The sequence below is a fragment of the Chionomys nivalis genome, chromosome 23 (genome assembly GCF_950005125.1).
Source record: "Chionomys nivalis chromosome 23, mChiNiv1.1, whole genome shotgun sequence".
NCBI lineage: Eukaryota > Metazoa > Chordata > Mammalia > Rodentia > Cricetidae > Chionomys > Chionomys nivalis.
Window position 1 is genome coordinate 38,578,524 of NC_080108.1, and position 20,812 is coordinate 38,599,335.

The 20,812-nt window shown below is 40.5% G+C and overlaps 1 pseudogene; it reads left to right on the top strand.

Annotated features, from left to right (window-relative positions):
• Positions 1-211: 211 nt before the first annotated feature.
• LOC130865106 (40S ribosomal protein S26-like) lies at positions 212-536 on the top strand (annotated as a pseudogene).
• The last annotated feature ends 20,276 nt before the right edge of the window (positions 537-20,812 follow it).

Genomic DNA, 20,812 nt, shown 5'->3' on the forward strand with positions numbered 1-20,812 from the left:
AAATCTAATGATAATCCTATCAAAGAGTTTCAGTCCCTGGTGGTTTAGCATTCAAATACATGAGCCTCTGGGGGCCATTGTTCAAACCACCACAGCATAGTAACTGCATCTTCAAAAGGCCATTCTATACTCACTGACTCAGAAGAGCCCACAAAGTCACAATCAGATGTTAAGAACCGATGTGCGGCCTCTTTCGGGACTTGACTCCAAGATGACCAAAAAAAGGAGAAACAACGGTCGTGCCAAAAAGGGTCGCAGCCATGTGCAGCCAATTCGCTGCACTAACTGCGCCCGCTGTGTGCCCAAGGAAAAGGCCATTAAGAAGTTCGTCATTCGGAACTTTGTAGAGGAAAGCAAGTGTCTTCGCCGCTTATGTGCTCCCCAAACTTTATGTCAAGCTGCATTACTGTGTGAGCTGTGCTACTCATAGAAAGGTAGTCAGGAATCAATCTCGGGAAGCTCGGAAGCTCAGAACACCCCCACTACGATTTAGACCTGCTGGTGCTGCCCCACGACCTAAACCAAAGCCCATGTAAAGTGGCTTCATAAAGATAGAAGAAAACACCTTAGAAAAATAAAATGGGATTTATACTTAAAAAAAAAAAAAAAAAAGAACGGATGTGTGTGTTGTCCTCAAGATTTCTTGTGGGGATACACTCTTATTTTTAATGATGTTGCTTTAAGTGGATGTGCACAGGTTTTATTACCACATCTTTTATACACTGACACCATTCTGAGTGAGGGGCATGAATGTCACATAAAAGAGAACTGGGGAAAATGGTACAAGATGTACAGTGTGTCTATCTGAGTTTATTGCAATGACAGTGAGAGTCCAAAGTAAAGTAAGGTTGATTACATTGATCTTCTTAAAGGTCTTCCAAATATATAGCAGATCTTATTGTTCAAATTTTCCTCTGAATTTTTGTATTGTGATAGGTCCCCAGACAATATGACTGACACCATATTAGAAGTACCACTCTGACCTTAAAACCCAGTGCAAAGGTCCCAACACCTGCCCAAAAGGGAACTGAAAAGAAAAAAGGGAGGATATATATATATATATATATATATATATATATATTTATTTAGGCAGATTATTTAAATATGTTACAACAGATTGGACTTTTGTATATTGTATACAATTTTGTATATTGAGATTAACTTTGATAGAACATACCATGCATATATTTCTACTTTTGTTGAAGGTATTGTACCTATATAACTCTCTTAACAATGTAATGCAAATTTATAGTTCTTGAAAATTATTACGACCAATTGTTTAGGATAATAAGGAAATGCAAGTTAGTAGTTAATCACCTATTATAATTAAACTTGTAGCCACATTAGGTATGTTTTCTTTTTCTTTTTTTTTTTGAGTCAGGGTTTCTCTGTGGTTTTGGTTCCTGTCCTGGAACTAGCTCTTGTAGACCAGGCTGGTCTCGAACTCACAGAGATCCGCCTGCCTCTGCTGGGATTAAAGGCTTAGGTATGTTTTCAAGGTCAAACAAAGATATATTTTAGACAGGTCATCTTTAAACACTTTAGAGATTTACAGAATATGGCATTTAAGTTGTTTTAACCACAAAGTTTCTTTTTTTATGACAACGAGACATGTCTGCTCCTGGCAGCACCAAAGATATGAGCATCGATGAACTTCCACATATAATTTACTTTCTTTGTGGTAAAAGTAAGCACTGGGCAAGAAAGTGTCCCTGCTTCGACTGCTGACAGTATGCTGTCCTAACTGGACAGGAAAAACACAAAAGAGAGAGTGACTGCCAAACATTGTCAAGATAGGAGGGACAGCCCTTCAGAATAGCCTGCTTCACAGAGAAGTCTTTAGGACTTGTTAGGCCTGTAGGCCAAAGACGGATGTCCCAGTGTTGCAGATGTTGTTGTTGTATTTATTTCCTATATAAAAATTGTACATAGTTACTCTTCTTATTGTATATATTTTCTTATATTAGTTATAGCCTTTTTAAAAATTTTAGACACAAGGGAAACCGTAGTGATATTTTATCCATGTATTATAAATAAAGCTTGCCTGAGGGCCAGAAGGTGAAACTAAGCCAGGAGAGGCCAGGCAATGGTGTCACACACTCTTAATCTCAGGAGTTAGGAGAGTGAGGCAGATGGATCTCTATGAGTTCAAGGCCACCCTGGGCTATATAAGATCAATGCAGAAACAGATCCAGGTGGTGGTGGCTCCCATTTTTAATTCCAGTACTAGAGATGCTTTTTCAGCATCTAATGAGATAATCACATGGTTTTTTTCTTTTAGTTTATTTATATGATTGATTGCATTGATAGATTTTCATATGTTGAACAATTCCTGCATCTCTGAAATGAAGCTGACTTGATCATGGTGGATGAATTTTTTGATGTGTTCTTGGGATTCAGTTTGCCTGTATTTTATTGTGTATTTTTGCATCTATGTTCTTGAGTGAGACTGGTCTGTAATTCTCTTTTTTGGTTGAGTCTGTGTGGCTTCAGTATCAGGGTAACTGTAGCCTCATAAAAAGAATTTGGCAATGTTCCTTCTGTTTCTATTATGTGGAACACTTTGAGGAGTATTAACTCATCTTTGCAGTTCTGGTAGAATTCTACACTAAAATCATCCAGCCCTGATGACAGCTTCTCTGTCCTTGCAGTTTATAGGTCTATTTAAATTGTGCACCTGGTCTTGATTTAATTTTGGCGTATGGTACCTATCCAGAAAATTGTCCATTTCTTTTACATTTTCCCATTTTGGGGAGTACAGATTTTTGTAGTATGACGTAATGATTCTCTGGATTTCCTCAGTGCCTATTATGTCCCCCTTTTAATTTCTGATTTTGTTAATTTGGATGTTCTTTCTCTGCCTTTTGATTAGTTTGGGTAAGCGTTTGTCTAACTTGTTGATTTTCTCAAAGAACCAGCTTTTTGTTTCATTGATTCTTTGTATTGTTTTCTTTGTTTCTATTTTATTGATTTCAGCCTTCAATTTGATTATTTCCTGTCATCTACTCCTCCTGGGTGAGTCTGCTTCTTTTTGTTTTGAGCTTTCAGGTGTGCTGTTAAGTCACCGGTGTAAGCTTTCTCCACTTTCTGTATGTAGGCACTTAGTGCTATGAACTTTCCTCTTAGTACTTATTTCATAGTGTCCTAAAGGTTTGGGTACAATGTGTCTTCTTTTGTTGAATTCTAAAAAGTCTTTAATTTCTTTATTTATTTCTTCCTTGACACAGGGGTGACACTGTTCAGTTTGCATGAGTTTGTACGTTTTCTGCAATTAGTGTTGTTGAATTCTAACTTTAAACCATGGTATTCCAATAAGAAAGACATTATTCAATAATTTTTTGTTTCTGTGGAGGTTTGCTTTGTTACCAAGTATGTGGTCAGTTTTTGAGAAGGTTCTATTAGGTGCTGAGAAGAAGCACCTTTTGTGTTTGGGTGGAATATTCTGTAGATGTCTGTTAAGTCCATTTGAGTCATGACATCTGTCAGTTCTTTTATTTCTCTGTTAAGTTTCTGTGTGGTTGACCTGTCCATTGACGAGAGTGGAGTGTTGAAGTCTCCTACTATTAGTGTGTGGAATTTGATGTGTGCTTTAAGCTTTAGTAATGTTTCCTTTTCAAATGTGGATGCTCTTGTATTAGGGGCATAGATGTTCAGGATTGAGACTATATCTTAATGGATTGTTCCTGTTATGAGTATAAAGTTTCCTTCTTTATTTCTTCTGAATGATTTTAGTTCGAAGTCTATTTTGTTAGCTATTAGGAAAACTACACCCACTTGTTTCTTAGGTCCATTTAATTACAAAAAAACTTTACCCAATCCTTTGCTCTGAGGTAATGTCTGTCTTTAAAGTTGAGGTGTGTTTCTGGTATATATCAGAAGGATGGATTCTGCTTTCATATCCATTCTCTTAGCCTGTGTCTTTTTATAGGTGAATTGAGTTCATTGGTGATATTAAGAAATATTAATGACCAGTGGTTGTTAATTTCTGTTATTTTTCAGTGGTAGTGTGTGTGTTTCTCTTCCTTGGGATTTGCTGGTGGAAGGTTATCTGTTGCCTGCATTTTGGGGGTACAGTTAGCTTCCTTGGGTTGGGGTTTTCCTTCTAGTACTTTCTGCAGAGCTGGGTTTGTGTAATGTATTGTTTAAATCTGGTTTTGTCATAGAATATCTTGCTTTCTCTGTTGATGGGGGTTGAAAACTTTGTTGGGTATATTAGCGTGGGCTTGCATCCATAGTCTCTTAGTGTCTGCAGCACATCTGCCCTGAACCTTCTGGTTTTTATGGTTTCTACTAAGAAGTTGGATGTAATTCTGATTAGTCTACTTTTATATTTTACTTGACCATTTTCCCTTGCAGCTCTAAATAGTTTTCTTTATTCTGTGTGTTTTGCATTTGGATTGATTATTATATGGTGAGGGGATGTGTTTTTTGGTCCAGTCTATTTGGTGTTCTGTAAGCATCTCGTACCTTCATAGGGATATACTTCTTTAGGTTGAGGAAGTTTTCTTCTATGATTTTGTTGAATATATTTTCTGTGCCTTTGAGTTAGAGTTCCTCTCCTTCTTCTATCCCTATTATTCTTGGTTTGGTCTTTTCATGGTGTTCCACACTTCCTGGATGTTTTCTGTTAATAATTTGTTGGATTTAATGTTTCCTTTGACCAATGAATTGATTTCCTCCATAGTATCTTCAACATCTGAGATTCTCTCTACCTCTTGTATTCTATTGTTTATGTTTGCCTCTGTAGTTCCTTTTGTTTACCCAGATTTTCCATATTCAGAATTCCTCAGTTTGTATTTTCTTTATTGCCTCTATTTCAGTCTTCAAGTCTTGAACTGTTTGCTTCACCTGTTTGATTGGTTTTTTTGTGGATTTCTTTGAGGAATTTATTAATTTCTTTCATTTTTTGTTTGTTTTTTTCTTGCATTTCTTTAAGGGAGTTTTTCATTTTCTCTTTAAAGGTCTCCATCATCTTCATAAATTTATATTTAAATTTGTTTTCTTCTCCTTCTGGGTTAGGATGATCATGTCTTCCTGTGGTGTGTCCACTGGATTGTTGACAGAAGTTTCTGTCCCTTCCTTTCCCACAGCCGTTTAATCCCAAAGAAATAAGCAGAGGTCTACATTAATTATAAACTGGTTGGCCTATTAGTTCAGGCTTTTTATTAACTCTTACATCCTACATTAACCCATAATTCTTGTCTTTGTTAGCCACGTGGCTTTCTACCTTTTATCAGTGAGGCATTCTCATTTTGCTTCCTCTGTGTCAGGGGGATGACTGCAGACTGAGCCTTTTCTGTTCCCAGAATTCTCCTGTTCTGGTTACCCCGCCTATACTTCCTTTCTGGTTACCCCACCTATACTTCTTGACTGGCTACTGGCCAAACAGCATCTTATTAAAAAGCAATATAAGTGACCCATCTTTACAGGGTAGAAGAACATTGTTCCACAGCACTGGATTCTGGTGTTACCATGTTGATTTTTAGGATGTTGGATGAATTCCTGCATTGGTGCCTACCTATCTTTTCCTTCAATTGATGTTGGCAGTATCTTTGCATCTTGGTACAATCCTTGCAGTGGCTGTCTGTGTCTTTCGGAACTGTTCTTGGTCTGCTCTGTACTGTCAATGTCTGTGTCTCAGGGAGCCACTGAGGTCTCTTTTAGTCTGCTCTCTTGGTCTGATGTCCTGGTTTGCTCTCTTGGAGCCCTCTGTGCAGTCACAGCTTGTGCTTCAGTTTCCCTCTGGTTCCTCCTCTCTCGTGGTCCTCTCTGTGTAGTTGCAGCTTGTGTTTCAACATTCCTCTGAGGTTGTGGGGCTGCAGGGGGGTGGTTGGAGGATTTGGGGGTAGAGTAGGATTTGCCACTTTCAAAGTGCAATGAATGGGATGGGGTGTGTGAGCAGCCTACCTGCAGGAAACTCTCTTGCTGGCTAGTTAGAGAAGCTGAGGCAGATGGGGGATGGACCCAGAGTTTTTTCCCCCTGTATTGAGGGCCTAGAGAATTGGTTGTCCTGCTGGGTGACTAGTCACTCACCTCTTGGACCTCTCTTGTGTAGTAGCAGGCTGTGTTTCAGAGTTCCACCTAGGTTGCAGGATGATAGGCAAGTTTGGGGGCAGGATGAGGCTTGTAGCTTGTAGGGTCTGGTGGATGGGGGATATTAGGGCAGTCTACCTGCATGAAACTCTCCTGCTGCCTAACTAGAGAAGCCAAGGCAGGTGAGGGAGGGGCCTGGGTTTTGCCCCACTATGGAGGGCCTAGAGAGTGGGGTATCCCACTGGGTGGCTGGTCACTCACCTCTTGGTCCTCTCTGTATTGTAGCAGATTGTGTTTCAGAGTTCCACTGAGGTTGCAGGAGTATTGTCAATTTGGGGGTGGGGTGGGACTTGTAACTTACGGGGTCTGGTAGATGGGGGTTATTGTAGTAGCCTACCTGTGTAGGAAGAAGGCCGCTTCTTGGTTCCCAGCTGCCCAGCTAGCTTAGACCCAAAATAGTCACACAGAAACTGTATTAACAGCCTAGGCTCCCACAAAGCCAGTATGTGCAATAGAATCAAAACTCAGTGCCATTGTTTTTGACTTCTCAGCAGCCCTCATTGACCACTATGTTCAGCGAGTCCGGTTTTATCCCATGATTTTTTTTTAAGACCCAGTCCAGCTGGCCTTGGTGAGTTACCAATAGATCATCCCCATTGTCTCAGTGTGTGGGTGCACACCCCTGACTGCTCTTCGGGCTGCTGAGGGAGGTGGAGTTGATTGGGGGAGGGGGAAGGAAATGGTAGGCAGTGGCGGGGAGGAGGCAGAAATCTATAATAAGTAAATAGATAAATAAATAAACAAATAAATAAAAAAAGAAATGGGAAAAAAAGAACTTAAAAAAAAGAAACTGTATTAACTAAAATCCCTGCTTGGCCCATTAGCTCTTTAACTCTGAGAATGAGTGTGCAGTATATAAAACCTTTTTATCTGAGTAATAGCTAAATCTGCCATGCAGAGCATTGCCCAGCCTGGAAATATCTCTGTGTATGGCAGCAGGAATCTGCCATGCTCTCCTGCCTGTGCATTCATTCCTAGCAGTCCTGATCCTGCCTCCTACCCAGTCAGGGGGTGCTGAGCTGTGGGCATGGTCTTAGCTACCTTCCCACGCAGTCATACAAGCACTTGGGCCCACAAACCCCATTCCAGTGCTCCATAGCTGACCTCAAGAAAGAGTCAGAATAAAGCTGGCATTTCAAAACCACAACTTTTTTTTCCTGCTACCACTGAATCAGGAAAACTTCTCTTCAAGGAGCCATGACTCTGCTTGCTTCTAGCAAACAGAGCCTAGCCAAGAAAATGTTACTACCAAACTATGCTTAATTCTGTTCTTTTGTGTCTAGGATTCATTTTTAAGATCTCTCAAGTTTTTAAGTGGATTTTAGTTGACCCCACATTGGGCGCCAATTTGTAGAAGGAGGCTGCTTGTTGGTTCCCAGCCACCCAGCTAGCTTAGACCCAAAATTATCACACAGAAACTGTATTAATTAAATCACTGCTTGGTCCATTAGCTCTAGCTTATTATTGGCTAATCTCTTACATATTAATTTAACCCATTTCTATTAATACATGTATTGCCACGTGGCAGTGGCTTACCGGCAAAGTTTCAGCAGGTCTGACTCTGGCAATGGCTCCACGGTGTCTCTCTGACTCCATCCTTCTTTCTCCCAGCGTACAGCCTAGCTTTCCCTCCTAGTTCTGTTCTTCCCTGCCATAGGCTCAAAGCAGTTCTTTATTCATTAACCATAAAAGCAACACATAGACAGAAGGACCTCCCACACTATAGCTGCAGGAAATTCTTCTGCTGGCTGGCTCGAGAAGCTGAGGCAGGTGGGGTCCTTCCAGGTGGCTTGTCACTCACCTCTTGGTCCTCTTTATATTGTAGCAAGCTGTGTTTCAGAGTTCTACTAAGGTTGCTAGAAGATAGGCAAGTTTGGGAGTAGGGTGAGCCTTGTAGCTTGTAGGGCCTCTGCTCCTCTCTGTTATAGCAGACTGTGTTTCCCAAATCCTGTTTTTAACCAAGAGAGACAGAATGAAGAAATTGAGGGTCACTGTAAGCTGGTGTGTCTACAATTTACCCATATGGGCAAGTAGAAAGCAGATTCATGTGGGATATACTGCTATATCAAGATGGATTAGGCTTGAGCCTGGGTGCTATCTCCACAGTCTGGTTAGTATAGTGGACCGCCCTACAGCAGTAGGCTCAAACCAGGTGATCAGCCGTCCTAGGCTCACAACCTTGGCACTCAGGCCAAGCACCCTACATCTTAAGGACATGCAAACTGTATAAACCTGGCCTAGTACCTATTCCCGCAATTACCAGGAACCCATGGGCCATTTGGTCCATACCGAAGCGGAGGACCCACTTCTGACCCTCCTCTACCAGTCATTCCTAGTCCTAAACACCACTAAGCCCGGCCTAACAGTCTTGTTGGCTTTGCTATTGTGCTGCTCCCCCTTATTACGAGGGAATCTCCACCACAGGAACTTATACTCAGGCCTCGGATTCTACCCAGTACCATTGGCAATCTAAGGCCCAACTGACCTTACAGCAGATTTCACGCCAAGGCCTCTGAATAGGGAAGGTCCCCTTGAGTGACAGCTCTTCTACAGCAAGACCCTGATGCTCACAAACCCCTGATTTCTGATTTCGGATTTCTGATTTCCCACAGTGACGCCCGATGGGCATGCTCAACAGCACTGACGCCTTGTGCTCACACACTGGTTCTGGACAAAGCCAAAGGTTTACGTGTGATGGCATGGTTGGCCCCATGATTAATTTATCACACCAAAGAGGACGTCTATAGGAAGCTAGAAGGGGGCCCCTCCAAAGTTAAGAGTGAACCGGTAACAGCCCTAATTCTGAGCATACTGCTGGGAGTCAGCTTAGTAGCCGTAGTGGCAGGGGTTGTTTCTCTGGTCACCCAGCACCAATATTATTCCTGCCTGTGTGAAGCCATCGAATTGGATCTAGAAAAACTAGAATATTTTATTTTCCGTATCCAGGAAATCTTAACACACTTAGCTGAGGTGATGCAGAATAGACGAGGATTAGACCTCATCTTTCTCCAACAGGGAAGACTATGTCCAGCATTGAGTGAGGAATGCTGTTTTTATGTCGACAATTCAGGGATAGTTAGAAAAATCTATGGCTAAAATTAAAGAAGGATTGGCCAAGTGTAAAAGAGATTTTGAAGCCAATCAGGGATGGTTTGAATCCTGGTTTAATTCATCACCCGGGCTCACCAACTTGGTCTCTATCCTGCTGGGACCACTTCTTATCATAACCATGCTACTCATTTTGTGGCCATGCATTTTAAACAAGTTGGTAAAATTTATAAAGGAAAAGTTGGGGGCAAATCAACTAATGGTAATATGGGCCCAATATTAGCCCCTCAATAAGGAGACCAGCAGCAATACACACTAGGAAGGGCCAGGACCATAGGGGCCCAGAAGACTTTCTGGGCCTATAGAGGGGATCATGGGTTTGAGTCCTACCTCCCTGTGGAGGAATCTCCCATGGTCTGTTTGATCAAGGACAGGAGAGAGCCTCGAGTCTGGATGGTTTGGATATAACTGAGCCAGGAGGGTCACTCCCACCTGAGAATGCCAATCTGTCACTGTTTTCAAAACATTTTCTGTTTCTTGTTAGGACAAACTTTTCTCCTTTGCCCTTGGTCTTTGTGATGTTTGCAGCTGTCTGTATTCATGTTTCTGACCGACTGACACAATGGAACATAAAATTTCTTCCACTTTCTCTAAACCCACTTCCTGGCATGAGTCATGTGCCTCACAGTCAGTTCTGATTAAACTTAAACTTACCTTTTGTGGGTCAGAATAAATTGGCATGGTGGGTGAGATGCCATGTCCACAGAGCTCGAATGTAGAGTATTTTTGGGAGAAGAGATGGGAGTGGAGAAAAGGAGAGAGGGACAGAAGGACGCTTCTTCAGAAGGAAGGTGGCAGGAATGGAGTGGCTGAGAGAGGCTGGCTGCAAGAGCCAGAGCCTGGAGATGGGTGCCCCTAGGCTACCTATGACTTTGTCAGCTTGGCAACATCAGATAACCAGATCCTTCCACATGGCTATAGCCAGCTTTTTAGCTCATTATATATAGAGATCTGAGGATATAATCATGAGCTTCAAAGGTATCAGAAGACGATTTAAGATGTAAATACAGCTTACAACAGTATAAATAGATAAATAAGATATAAAAATGTTTCAAGTTTCTTTCCCTTTCTATGGCATAGTTCTCATAACCTTGTAGAAAAGTAACTACTGCTGGGCGGTGGTGGCGCACACCTTTAATCCCAGCACTCGGGAGGCAGAGGCAGGTGGATCTCTGGGAGTTCGAGGCCAGCCTGGTCTACAAGAGCTAGTTCTGGGATGGGCACCAAAGCTACAGAGAAACCCTGTCTCGAAAAACCAAAAAAAAAAAAAAAAAAAGTAACTACTTACTGTTTGGGTCACAAGCTCAAGATTTTAGAACAAACAAAAAGAAAGCTAAAAATATAAACACAACTTATTTTAATATATCCTTGAGTATTTTCCTCTATCATGAATATTATGCTGTGTATTTGTAAAACTGTTTAGGAACCACAAGTATGCAATTCATTTTATAGAAAAGAAGTTATGATTCAGACACAAGACATTGTTCTGTGACTCTGCTCGAAAGGGCTGCCAAGGAAGGTTTTCTGTGCTCTTCCCATGCCAGCACTCCAAAGCCACCAAAGCTGGGATTTTAAATTCCAGCCACTTCTCCTGCTGGCAGCAGAACTGTCATTCTTGAGCAGCTAGTTTTTAAACATGCAGAATGCAGATGGTCTAGTTTCACCCCTATTGTGTGATAAAATACTCTGACCCAGAGCTCCTTGAGGAGGAAAGGGGCAAATTGGCTTAGAATTCACAATCCAACACTGAGAAAAGACAGGGCATGAACCAAAAGCCCAGACCATGGTGGACCATGGCTAGCTGGCTCACATTCTGCCTAGTTCACCCTGCTTTATTACACAGCCCAGGACTAACAGTCTGGGGATGAAGCCTACCACATTGTGCTGGATTCTCCCACATCATTGATCAATCAAGACATGGCCAGAGTCTGAAATGATCTTAGGCATTGCTCAGTTGAGATCCCCTCATACAACACAGGTCTGCATCAAGTTGACAGCTGAGGCTGAACAGGAAAGCAGAGTTATGGAGACACAAAGACTTGCACCAAGATCTCAAAAATAGTTGGATTGTTCAGGTGGTGTGCAATAATATTGAATTCCATACTGAAAGCTCCAAAGAAGGCAATTTATAAATCTGTGAGGGTCAGGTTTAAGTTGTTATGGACCAATCAGGATGCTGAAGATGCCAGGACAGTAGGATTGTGTAAGGAAACCTGTGTTCAATTCTGGGATTGGATTGGATTGGAGTGGAGCAATCCTGGGAGAGAGGCCATGTGAGCTGCAGAAGGAAAGGTTGAGGAGGATGCCTATGCTCTTTGGAGTTCATTACCTGAAATCAAATAACTGACTTAGTGGCCGGATCTGGAGATATGCGACTTTGTGTTTTCCTCATGGAGTTTTGGTTTTGCTTTGTTTCAGTCTTTCTTTACTATTCTTCTGTCTTCTGTATAGTAAATCAAGCCCTTATTATTTGATAATGTTATCATTAAGGACACCCTTACAACCATTTAAAAAAAGAATTCTCCTATACAAATATATTAAAAGTATATTATCACCTGGGCTTGGTGCTGAGGCTTAGATAGTCTTAAATCCAATCACTGATCTCCTCCCACCTCACCCCTGCCCCATTGCCAGGCCTTGATCCCACTCCTGAGGACTTCCACTGCTCAGAGCCAGGCCACTCCAGTCAGAAAAACAGGGAGTGACCTGCCTGACAGCTGATCTGCACCACTTCCTAGATCCAGTTCCTAAAGCCCCATTCAATTCCCCTGTTCTCCCCCAACACATCCCCACCTTCTGCTGCACCAAAGACCAAGCTAGCTGCCAGAAGTCTAGCCCCCAATGTGGACAGATTCTCTCTCCTGGATCAGGTGTCACAGTAGCCACAAGAAATCCAGACTACAAGGACCAGAAGACCAAAGAGGAAACAGAAACCAATGAACAAAACATCCATCCACAAAGACAAACTCAGAAGTCAGCATCTAGACCTATAATCATTTCAAACCCAGATGCCAGAATAAGAACACAATCAACAACAACCAGGGCAATTTGACACCACCAGAGCTCGGCTATCCCATGACAGAAAGACCTGAATATTCCAACACATTTGAATGACAAGAAAATGACCTTAAAACCAATTTTATGAAGATGATAGAGGTACTTAAAGCAGAAGTGAAAAAAATCCCTTAAAAATTGAGAGAAAGACAAACAAAAATTGGAGATCATCAATAAATTCATTAAAGAATTCTGAGAAAGCCAAGAAAAACAAACAGGTGAAGGAAATTGTTCAAGAACTGAAAATAAAAATAGAAACAATAAATTAACAGAAACTGAGGGAATTCTGGAAATGAAAAATCTAGGTAAACAAACAGGAACAACAGACAGAAGTATCACCAACAGAACAAAAGAGATGGAAGGCAGAATCTCAGGCATTGACGATATGATAGAAGAAACAGATTCATCAGTCAAAGAAAATGTTAAGTCTAAAAATTACTAACACAAAATATTCAGGGAATCTGGGATACCATGAAAAGAATAATGGAATAGAAGGAGAAGAATCTCAGCTCAAAACTCCAAAAAATATATTTAACAAAATCATAGAAGAAAAGTCTCCTAACCTAAAGAAGACCATGCCTGTAAAGATGAGAACTTCACAGACCACACAGACTGGTCCAGAAAAAACATCCCCACACCATAAAATAATCAACGCAGAGAGCACAGAAAGAATATTAAAAGCTACAAGGGGGAAAGGCCAAGTAACGTGTGAAGGTTAGACCTATTAGAATTACACCCAAATTCTCAATGGAGACTCTAAATGCTAGAAAGGACAGGATAGATATATTTCAGACTCAAGAGACCGTGGATGCCAGCCCTATAGCAGGATGCAGCCTACTATACCCTGCAAAATTCTCAATCACCATAGGTGGAGAAAAGCTACTTCATGACAAAATCAAATCTAAACAGCATCTAGCCACAAATCTAGTTCTACCAAAAGTACTAGAAGGAAAATTCCAACAGAAGAGGTTAACTACATCCACGAGACAAGGCAATAAATAATCTCACTCCAGAAAACCCCAGAGAATGTAACAAATACACATTCCTAAACATATAAAAGCAATATACATCAAGTCTACATCCCAAACCAAATTGAATGGAGAGAAACTTAAAGTGACTCCACTAACACCAGGAACAAGACAAGCTTGTCCAGTCTCTCCGTATCTACTCAACACTGCACTTGAAGTTCTAGCTAGAACAAAAAGATAACTGAGGGATATCAAGGGGACACAAATTAGAAAGGAAGAACTCAAAATCTCACTATTTGTAGATGATATAGGATACATAATTGACCTAAAAATTTCTATCCTGGAACACCTACAGCTGATAAACACCTTCAGCAAAGTAGCTGGATACAAAAAGTCAGTAGCTGTCCTATATGCAAATGACAAATAGCTGAGAATTAAATCAGGAAAACAACACTCTTCACAGTAGCCACAAATAATATATCTTGGGGTAACTCTAACCAAGGAAGTGAAAGATATGTATGATAAAAACTTCAAGTTTTTGAAGAAGGAGACTGAAGAAGATACCAGAAGATGGGAAGCTCTCCCATGCTCATGGATCAGCAGGATTAATGTAGTAAAATGGAGATCCTATCAGAAAGAATCTACAGTTTCAATGCAATCCCCATTAAAATTCCAGCACAATCCTTTATTACCCTTGAAAGAGCAATACTCAGCTTCATATGGAAAAGCAAAAAGCCCAAAATAGCTAAAACAATGCTATGTAATAAAGACCTTCCAGGGTCATCACCTCCCTGATTCCAGGCTGTGCTACAGAGCTGTAGTGATAAAGCTGCGTGGTATTGGGGAAAACAGACAGGGGGGTCAGTGGAGTCCAATCCGAGATGCAGACTCGAATCCACACAGTTATGGACACCTGATAGCTTTTAAATACAGATGCCAGAAATATACAATGGGAAAAGAAAGCAGTGGGAGCAAGGGCTGTCTCTGACTCCTTTGCCTACATGTATGATCCTTCTCCTCCTACTGGGTTGCCTCATCCAGCCTTGATGTGACAGTATATGCCTGATATTAGAGTGGCTTGTTGTACTGTGTAGGGGGATGTCCCTGGGAGGCCTGCTCTTTTCTGAGGGGAGGCAGAGGTGTGTGGGTCTGTGGGAGAAAGGAGGTGGAGAGAAAGTGAGGAGATTTTTTTGTAAAAGATTTATTCATTTATTATATATACAGTGTTCTGCTTGCATGCCATAAGTGGGCACAAGATCTCATTTTAGATGGTTGTGAACCACCATGTGGTTGCTGGGAATTGAACTCAGGACCTCTGGAAGTGCATATGCGCTCCTAACCTCTGAGCCATCTCTCTAGCCCCATAGCCCAGGAGATTATTAAAACTGTAGTTCCTGCTAAACACATGTTGAATTAGTATGCTATTCTAGGTCCCATTCTATGCTTTCCCAGCTTTCTCCACATGTATTCAGTAATTAACTTGGGTGCTGCAATAGGCCAATGTTTTATTAGAGAGCAACATCTATTACACATGGTATTTTATAAAATTTACTACTTACCATTGTCGATCAAGCCCAGCATCAAGCTCAATATCACCAAGGGTGTCTTTCAAGGAAGCAACATCCTCTGCAGCCCCTGTGGTGTCCTCCAGTCCCAAGACAATCTGTGAAATGGTCATTGATGATGTGTTTCAGGGAGGATGTGTTGGCTTCTAAGAACACAACTGCACTCTAAGATTCAGAAAAGAGCACTTGCAAATAAGTGTCTGAAGGGTGTACGGAAACCTAGAGTTTGGCACAGAAGATCTCGTCTTCCCACTCAACCATCAAGCCATTGAGCTCCTCCTTAGACAAGACAATAGACCAGAGGAAACACATTCACAAGCAGAGCTCCACCCATGTGTACAGATTGACCAAGGTAATCATTTCTGTTCATATATCTCACCATGGTTTTTATTTCCTACTGAGTATGTAGAACATATGGACAGCACACCCAATATGACACAAGATGGGTCATGACAGTGAAATGTGCTTTTATCCCATAGGGACACTAAATTGGGTGATGACTCACACAGAAGTAACATTAAAATTTGGAAAACTGGTTAATATACATCAAAGGAAAATAGAAAATGATGTGACTGAAATCTAAGAATGTTATGAGATGTAAGATATAGTAAATGCTTTCATGGCAATAATAAAGTATTTTCTCGTTAACTCTCCAAAGTAGCTGAAAATTCACACCATTTTGCAGGTGGTAATATCCTCAAACACTTCTAAGTCAGTAATGTGACTGTCATGTGTCTGCAGTTCTCCTTCATGCCCGAAGGGAGCTTGTCTCACCTGTTGGTAAGTGTACACATTCGTTACCATCAGCAGGAGTACAAATATTAGCTGCTGTTTAACAGTAATCAAAAACACACTTACAAACTGGAATACTCTAAACCGAACATAGAAGTATTGAATGCTAGATGACACTATATTTCAATGATTGTCTCATTTATGCTGAAGCCATACTCAGTGCCTCAATCCCTTCCTGTTTTCTGTGCCATCAAGACATAGCTCCTTCTTCAGTCCTTGCTACCTCTCTCGCATCATGTCTGCCTCTGTGTCACCATATTCTGACATGATGATAATGCACTAAACTTCTGAACCTGCAAGTCCCCAAAACAGATGCTTCCTTCTTCAGAATTGTCAGGGAAATGGTGTCTCCATAGCAATAGAATCCCTAAGACACTGCCTTAAGACTATAACCACTTTGTACTTTGCTCATTCACAGTACAAATTTCAGGCAAAGTCGGAGAATGCTGCTATGGAGGATGGATTGTGTGTTATGAAATTATATAAACATATGTAGATATGTGAATACGATGCAGGCATATTTCAACATACAGAAAACGATAAATGTAATCTACCATATAAACAAACTAAAAGACAAAACCTACATGATAACCTTATTAGACTATGAATGGGTCCTTTGACAAAATTAATCCCACTTTATGACAACTTTCCTGGAGAGATTATGGATTGAGGGACATAACTGACAATAATAAAGACAGTTTACAGCAAGCCCATAGCCAGCATCAACTTAAATGGAGAGAAACTCCAAACATTTCCACCAAAATCAGAAATGAGGCAAGGTTGTTCACTCCCTTCATACCTATGCAATAGAGTACTTATATTCTTAGCTAGAGCAGTAAGAGAACTGAAGGAGACCAAATGCATACTCATAGAAAGGGAAGACCATAAAGTGTTTACTTGCGGACGAGATGACTACATATGTACAAACAACCTAGGAACTTCTATGCCAAGAAACCTTTAAAACTGACAAATACTTAATGCAAGTAGCAGAGTACAAAGTTATCACACAAAATCAGTAGCCTTCCTAAATACAAATGACAAATGGATTGAGAAACAAGTCAGAAAAACAACACTTCTCAAAACAGCCCCTAATTATACATGTATCATCTTTGGGTAACTCTAACTAAGCAAGTTAAAGATTGTAGAATGAAACTTTAAGACACTGAAGGAAGAAACTGAAGATGATATCAGAAGACAAAAAGATCTTCCATACTCATGGACTGGAAGGGTCAGTTTAGTGGAAATGACCACCATATCAAAAGCAATATGCAGATTCAATGAAGTCAGCAAAATTCCAACACAATTCTTCACAGATCTTGAAGGGACAATGTTCAGCTTCATATGGAAGTACACACACACACACACACACACACTTACACACAGAGGAAATATCTAAAGCAATCCTATATAATACACACAGAGAGAGAGAGAGAGAAAGAGAGAGAGAGAGAAAGAGAGAGAGAGAGAGAGAGAGAGAGAGAGAGAGAGAGAGAGAGGAAACATCTAAAGCAATTCTATGTAATACAAGAACTGCTGGTGTTCTCTGATCTCAAATTGTACTACAGAGATAGAGTAATAAGAAAAACTTGGGCCTGGCAGTGGTGGCGCACACCTTTAATCCCAGAACTTGGGAGGCAGAGGCAGGTGGATCTCTGTGAGTTCGAGACCAGCCTGGTCTACAAGAGCTAGTTCCAGGACAGGCTCCAAAACCACAGAGAAACCCTGTCTCGAAAAACCAAAAAAAAAAAAAAAAAAAAAAAAAAAAAGAAAAACTTGGTTGTGGCATCAAAACAGACATTGATGAAGAAAATCAAATTGAAGACTTATCCGTAAGGACACACACCTATGGACACCTGACCTTTGATAAAGGAGTTAGAAATGCCCACTGGAAAACATACAACACTTTCAACAAATGGTGCTAGTAAACCTGGATGGTGGCCTATAAAACACAAATATATCCATATTTATCACCCTGCACATAATTTGACTCTAAATGGATCAACATTAACATCAACATACAACTAGATACACTGACCCTGATAGCAGAGAGGGTGGAGAACAGCCCTGAACTCTTTGGCACAGAAAAGACTTGAACAGTACGCCATTAACACAGGCAGTGAGAAGAACAATTAATAAATGGAACCTCAGGAAACTGAAAAGCTTCTGTATGGCAAAGGACACCATCATTTGGACAAAGCAGCAGACTATATAATGAGGAAAGATTGTTTTCAACTTCACATCTGATAGAGGGATAAAAAGTAAAACATGAAAGGAACTAAAAAAAACTGGACAACAAGTTTTTTGTCTGCAGGGTCCTTGGACCTCCAGGAGTGCCTCTCCCTGTGCTAAGGATAACCATCCAGACCGGTGAGTGGGTGCCATCCCGGGGTGGGGAGGAACATCTAGGAAGGGAGCACAGGGCCCCTTAAGCTCCTGCTGCAGGGACTTCTTTGTTCCACATGATCCTGCTTCCCCCAAGCCTGCTCTACTGTCTGCGAGGTCCTTGGCCCAGGAACAGTTTCTGCTCCTGCACTGAGGAGATCCACCCAGAGTCAGTCACAGCATAGATTGGACAAAGACGCCAAGACTCTCCTGGCTGCATTTGAAGGAAAAGATGGGCAGGCTTCAGTGCAAGAATTCCTCCAACAACCTGAAAGGCAACATGACAACACCAGATTCCAGGGATCAGGCAACAAGAAGACCTGAACACCCTATTCCAGAAGAAGTAGAAGAAATCGACTTTAAATGTAACATTATGAAAATGATAGAGGACCTTAAACAGGATGTGAAAAACTGCTTTAAAGAAATGGAGAAGACAAGCAAAAAGGTAGAAGAAATGAATAAATCTCTCAAAGATACCCAAGAAAACCAAGAGAAAGCAATAAAACAGGTAATGGAAACAGTTTAAGACTTGAAAAATGAAATGGAGGTAATGAAGAAAACACAAACTGAGGGAAGGTTGGGTATGGGAAATCTGGGTAAATGAACAGGAACTACAAAGACAAGTACAACCAACATAATACAAGAGATGGAAGAAAGAATCTCAAACACTGAAGATACTATAGAGGAAATAAACTCATTGATTACAGAAAATAATAAATACAAAAAATTCTTAACACAAAAATCTGGGACACCGTGAAATAACCAAACCTAAGTATAATAGGGGTAGAAGAAGGAGAAGAATTACAGCTCAAAGGCCCAGAAAATATATTCAACAAAATTATAGAAGAAAACTTTCCCAACCTAAAAAAGGATATTCCTATGAAGGTACAAGAAGCATACAGAACACCAAATAGACTGGATCAAAAGAAAGCATCCCCTCGCATATAATAATCAAAACACAAAACATACAGAATAAAGAATGGATATTAAGAGCTGCATGGGAAAAGGTCAAGTAACATATAAAAGGAAACGTATCAGAATTACACCTGTATTCTCAGTGGAAACCATGAAAGACAGAAGGTCTTGAATAGATGTGCTGCAGACACTAAGAGACCATGGATCCAAGTCCAGACTACTATACCCAGCAAAGCTTGCATTCACCATCGATGGAGAAAACAAGATATTCCAGGACACAAACAGGTTTAAACAATGCATAGCCACAAACCCAGCCTTACAGAAAATACTAGAAGGAAAACCACAAACCAAGGAAGCCAACAACACCCATAATAACACAAGCATCTAACAACCCTCCACCAGCACAACTCAAAGAAAGGAAACACACAAACTCTACCACCAGAAAAAATAACCGAAGTTAGCAACCACTGGTCATTAATATCACTTAATATCAATGGACTCAATTCACCTATAAAAGGTGACAGGTTCAGAGAATGGATATGAAAACAGGATCCAACATTCTGCTGTTTACAAGAAACACACCTCAACCTCAAAGACAGACACTACCTCAAAGTAAATGGTTGGGAAAAGGTTTTCCAATCAAATGGACCAAAGAAATAATTGGGTGTGGCTATACTAATATCTAACAAAATTGATTTCAAACTAAAATCAATCAGAAGAGACGGAGAAGGACGCTTTATACTCATAACAGAAACAATTCATCAGGAGGAAGTCTCAATCCTGAGCACCTATGCCCCTAATATAAAAGCCACCACATATGTAAAAGAAACTTTACTAGAACTCAAATCATACATCAAACCCCACACTGTAATAGTAGGAGATTTAAACACTCTGCTCTCACCAATAAACAGGTCAACCAGACAGAAACTTAACAGAGAAATAAGAGAACTAACAGATGTAATGAACCAAATGGACTTAACAGACACCTATAGAACATTCCACTTAAACAGAAAAGAATATACCTTCTTCTCAGTATCTCATGAAACCTTCTCAAAAACTGATCACATACTCAGTAACAGAGCAAACATCCACAGATACAAAGAAATTGTAGTAACCTTCTGTGTACTATCAAATCACCATGGAATAAACTTAGAATTCAACAATAATTCTACCCCCAGAAAGCCTACAAACTCATGGAAACTGAACAGTCAACTCCTGAACCATCCCTGGGTCAAGGAAGAAATAAAGAAAGAAATTAAAATCATCCTTGAATTCAATGAAAATAAAGACACAACATACCCAAATCTATGGGACACTATGAAAGCAGTGCTAAGAGGAAAGTTCATAGTACTAAGTGCCCACGTAAAGAAAACGGAGAAAGAACACATTAGAGACTTAACAGCACACCTGAAAGCTCTACACAAAAAGAAGCAGACTCACCCAGGAGAAGTAGAAGACTGGAAATAATCAAACTGAGGGCAGAAATCAACAAAATAGAAACACAGAAAACAATCCAAAAAAATCAATGAAACAAAAAGCTAGTTCTTGGAGAAAATCAAGAAGATTGACAAACCCCTATCCAAACTAATCAAACTGCAGAGAGAGAACATGCAAATTAATAAGATCAGAGATGAAAAGGGGGACATAACCACAGAAACAGAGGAAATTCAGAGAATCATTAGATCTTACTACAAAAGCTGGTATGCCACAAAATTGGAAAATGTAAAAGAAATGGACATTTTTTTTCGATAAGCACCATATACCAAAATTAAATAAAGACCCGGTGAACAATTTAAATAGACCTGTAAATTGTGAGGAATTAGAAGCTGTCATCAAAAACCTCCCTACCAAAAAAAGCCCAGGACTAGGTGGTTTCAATGCAGAATTCTACCAAAACTTCCAAGAAAAGCTAATACCTATACTCCTTAATGTATT